Raw genomic sequence first — 5,000 nt, 5'->3', positions numbered from 1 at the left:
GACGTTCTTTGTCTTTAGTTTTTAGAATTTCATGATTGGGGAAAATTTACAGGGTATTGGTCTTTCTCTGTTTCTAAAATACACAATAAATGGAGGAACATGCAATAGCTTATGGGTCTGAAACATATACCACATACTTTGTTAATCTGTTAATAATATTTCTTTCATTATTCCTGAGATTCATCTCAGGAATGCAAAACACACAATATATATTCCTAATCTATTCTTGAGAATTATACTTGCATTGAACATAACCTATATTATTTCATTCCTGAGAATCTCATATAGATATGGTAGATAAAGATAATAATTTCCTTTCTTATTTCAATCTTGAAGATACAATGAGTGTTGCTGTAACATATTTCCAACAAGAGACGCAATAAACACAAAGATAAAAGCCATAACACTCAATCTTACGTTTCCTTTTAATCCCAAATACGCCGTTTTCCTTTAATCTCTCGCATCAAAACAGACCCAATTTCTCTTCAGTTAGAAGCGCGTATATCTTAGAGGCATTAAATCCGCCATTTGCCTCTCGCCGCCATTAATCCCCCTTCGCCGCGGGGGCTCAGAACCACCCGCAACCGCATGCGACCGGACGCAAGTGTAAGGTCAACACGCGACCTCCGTTTACATCCCTTGTTTAACCCCCAATAAATAGGGTCACGTGATCGGGTGAGATGACCAATAGAGCGCCGTAGTGACCTTCCCAAAGAACCTGCATAATGACCTGTTTTATGGTCGTCCGGAAAATGAGTCATAATAAACACGAGAGATCATCAGAAGAAAGTAGAGGTTTACATGACCGTGGAGAACGTGCGTAAAATATTAATCTATTTCTGTTGTATTTAGAGAAAACAAAAAACAAAACAAAAAAAATATATATTTCTGTTACATTTCCATTTGATTGATATGAGAGTTCATGACCTTATGATTGCTAATATTAACGATCACCTTCAGAAAAGAAAACAAGAAAAAAATAAAATGGCATGACTTGCGTCTCTCTCCAGTAGATTAGAAAGCCTTGACATTCTTAAATACACGACAATGAGTGGTAGTCAGTTGACATTAATGTCAAGATTTACGTCGTACCCGTGTTAAACGATGGACTGAAACTGTGACCAGTCTTGTGATTCTATACTGGTTTTATTGTTATTATTATTATTATTATTGTTATTATTATTATTACTATTATCATTATCATTATTATCATTATTATCATTATTATTATCATCTTCATTATTCTCATTATTACAATTTTATTTATCATTATCATTATTATTGTTTTTAATCTTATTATTATCATTACTATCATTATCATTATTACTTCTATTATCATTACTGTTGTTATCATCATTGTCATTATTACTGCTGCTATTATTACCACAATCATTATCATTGCTATCTTTGACATTATTATCATAATCTTTATCATTCCATTATCATCATTATGTTCATTATCATTATCAGTATCACTGTTATCATTATTATTAATTTTAATTTTTGTTATCATCATTATTATCATAATTATTATTGTCATTATTATCATGATCACTTTTAACATTATCATTATCATCATTATCATTACTATCATTATCAATATCATAATCACTACTACTGTCGCTATCTCTATCAACATTAATATTATTACTATCAATATCCTTATAATCATTACTATTGTGATTTTTCTGCAAATAACCCTTCATGGATCCATTAGATTAATGAACTCAATAAAAAAAAAAATAAATAAACGGCGACGGAAACAGCTTGTCTCTGTTTCATTTTTTATGAATAACGATAATTGCATTTTCCGATTAAGACAGAGATTAACGATGAAGGAACCGGTGATTATTGATAATGGTAGTCAATATCCATAGAGAATTTTATATCATTCAGTCGAAGCTCTTTTTTGATCACGACGGTGAGTTTCGACCAATGAATAACGAGGCAGAGATGAAGGTTGTTTGTGATTGGTTGGTGTCCGAGGCGCTGTGGACTTGCAGGAGGAGGTTGAGAAAGATTTTGAGATAAACTTAATTATGTTTTTTTCTTTCTTTCTTTATCTCTCTCTCTGTCAGTATCTCTCTCTATCTCTCTTTATCTATCTATCTATCTCTTTCTCTCTCTTTCTGTCTATCTCTTTCTCTCTCTCTCTCCCTCTCTCTCTCTCTCTTTATATATCTATCTATCTCTTTCTCTCCTTCTCTCTCTCTATCTATCTATCTCTTTCTCTCCTTCTCTCTCTCTCTCTCTCTCTCTCTCTCTCTCTCTCTCTCTCTCTCTCTCTCTCTCTCTCTCTCTCTCTCTCTCTCTCTCTATTTCTTTCTCTCACTCTCTCTCTCTCTCTCTCTCTCTCTCTCTCTCTCTCTCTCTCTCTCTCTCGCTCTCTCTCTCTCTCTCTCTCTCTCTCTCTTTCTCTCTCTCTCTCTCTCTCTCTCTCTCTCTCTCTCTCTCTCTCTCTCTCTCTCTCTCTCTCTCTCTCTCTCTCTCTCTATCTATCTATCTATTTATTTATCTCTTTCTATCACTTTCTCGTATTTCCTTCATCTTCTTTTCTGCTTGTTGTTCTTTCTTTTCTTTATTCTTCTTTTCTTCTGTTTTCCTTTTTTCTTTCTACTTTTTTACTCTGCTTTTTGTTCTTTTCCTAATTCGTTTTCCCTTTTCATTCATCTTAGATCTTTTTTTTTATTATTTCTTATTTTTCTCTCTCTCTTTCTCTTTCTCTTCTTCAATTTCTTATTTCTCTCGTTTTTAGCTCCTACGTTTCTCTTTTATCCTTTGTGTCTTCTTTCTCTTTTTCTTTTCTCTTGTGTCCCTTGTTCTCTCTTTGTTCTTTTCTCTCTTACTCTCTTACTTATTTATTTTCTTTCTTAGTCTTCCCTTTTTTCGTTTCTTATTCATTCCTTCTTTCCGTTCGCATTTCTTCATTATTAGTTTATCTTTTTCATCCCTCATTTTCTTTCTATTTATCTATTTTCCCTTGTCTTTTTACTTCTTGTTTCATCAGATTTATCAGTGTCATCAACACCATTATTTCTTCTTCTTTTTTTGTTCCTCTTCATCATAGCTATAACCTCCCCCCCCTCTCCCTTTCCCTCCCCTCCTTCCTTCTCCCCCTTCTCCTTCCCTTTTCCTCTTCTCCTCTTCTGATTTCCTTTTGCCCTTTCCCTTAACCCTTCCCCTCCCCTTCCCCTCCCCCTCCCCTTCCCCCTTCCCCTCTTCCCTTCAGTTTTCCCCCTCCTCCTTTCCTCTTCCTCCCCTTTCCCCTCCCCTTTCCCCTCTTCCCCTCAGTTTTCCCCTTCCTCCTTCCCTTCTCCTTTCTCCTTCCTCTCTTCCTCTTCCTCCCTCCCCTTCACCCTCCCCTCCCCCCCCACACACACATACTCCCCACTTCCACACCAACTATCTTCACCCACGAGGCAACATTTATATCCATTGATTCTATTGCATAAGATATTGCAACCTTCTTCAAAACACATTCATCATTGAATGTCTTGAGGTAGAAGGCGGGGTGGGGGTGGGGGTGGAGGGGGGGAATTGCACACACATGTATGGTACACAGGACACACTCGTGATTGCACGATGCAATACGCTAGTGTAATAACCGAATTACGAGGGAATTACACTGCAAAGCGAAATGAAAAAAGTGTAAATCTTCTTAACACCCAACATTTAAGTTATCAGGAAAGATAATGCCTAATGGTGTGATAGGAGGGAGGGAGGGTGGGGGGTTGGAGGAGAGGGAGAGGGGGGAGAGAGACAGGGGAAGGAGAAGGGAGATGGGCTGGGAGGGGGGAGGGAGGGTGAGAGGGATACAGGTGTAGGAGGAGGGGGATGGGGCGGGAGTGGGGAGGGGGAGGGAGAGAGGGAGGGAGGGAGGGAAGAAGGTGGGAGGGACGAGGAGGAGGAGGAGGAGGGGGTGGTGGGGAGAGTGTGAGGTTATGCGGGGGAGGGGGGGAAAGGGAGGAGAGGCGGGGGAGGGGATAAGCGGAGGTTGGGGATTAGAGGGAGGGGGGGGGAGGGGGACGGTTAAAAGAGGAGAGGGGGAGGGGGAAGATGGATAGGGAAGAGAAAGGGAGAAGGGGAATGTTGAAAGAGGAGAGGGGAGGTGAAGATAGAAGAGTGAATTTAGAAGGGAAATAGAAGAAAATAATAGAAGAAGAGAAGGAATGGTGGATAGGGGAGGAAGAGGATACAGAGGTAGATAGAAGAGATACATGGTGGAGAAAAAAGAAGAGGAGAAAGAAAGATTCATAAAGAGGGATAAACAAGGAAACGAAGAAGAGGGAGAAACAAGAAAACGAACACGAAAGAACAAGAAAAAGAAATGGAGAGAGTGTGTGAGAGACAACCAGGACGGAAGAGGTGAAAGAGGAAGGGAAGACGTGGGGAAGGGAAATATGCGGCAAGAGGGAGAGAGGAAACGTGAGGGGAAGGCGAAGGGGAAGCAAGGAAGGGGAAAGGAGGAAGAAGAAAAAGACAAGAAATGGAAGGAGAAAGAGGAGGGAGCGGTAATTGTTGTACGACCAGAATTTCGAGGAATATTCAAAGTGCCTTTGTTGCACGGTGTTAGAACTGTTATTTCACTATTGGATTGAGGGAAGTCGCTCCTGTTTGTATGAGAGAAAGAGAGAGAGAGAGAGAGAGAGAAAGTTAAAAAGAGAGAGAGAGAAAGCTAAAAAAAAGAGAGAGAAAGTGAGTGAAAGAGAGAGAAAGAGAAAGTAATAAAAAAGAAAGAGAGAGAAAGAGGGAGAGGGAGAGAAAGAGGGAGAGAGAGAGAGAGAGAGAGAGAGAGAGAGAGAGAGAAAGTTAAAAAAGAGAGAGAGAAAGTGAGTGAGAGAGAGACATAGAGACACAGAGAGAGAGAGAAAGTAATAAAAAAGAAAGAGAGAGAAAGAGGGAGAGGGAGAGAAAGAGAGAGAAAGAGAGAGAGAAAAAAAAAAGTTAAAAAAAAGAAAGAGAGAGAGAGAGAGAAAGTTAAAAAAAAGAAAGAGAGAGAG

At 39.2% G+C, this 5,000-nt stretch overlaps 1 protein-coding gene across 1 annotated transcript in view; it reads right to left on the bottom strand.

The window, feature by feature from the left end:
- The window catches only part of LOC122251875 (glycine receptor subunit alpha-4-like), a 94,631-nt gene that overhangs the window by 7,683 nt on the left and 81,948 nt on the right, over window positions 1–5,000 (bottom strand). The gene's annotated exons all lie outside the window — the stretch shown is intronic.

Source organism: Penaeus japonicus, unplaced genomic scaffold (genome assembly GCF_977035675.1).
Source record: "Penaeus japonicus unplaced genomic scaffold, GWHDUDI00000001_assembly GWHDUDI00000028, whole genome shotgun sequence".
In the NCBI taxonomy this organism is placed as follows: domain Eukaryota; kingdom Metazoa; phylum Arthropoda; class Malacostraca; order Decapoda; family Penaeidae; genus Penaeus; species Penaeus japonicus.
The sequence above is the reverse complement of the archived record's forward strand: the minus strand, read 5'-3'. Positions and strand labels throughout refer to the sequence as shown.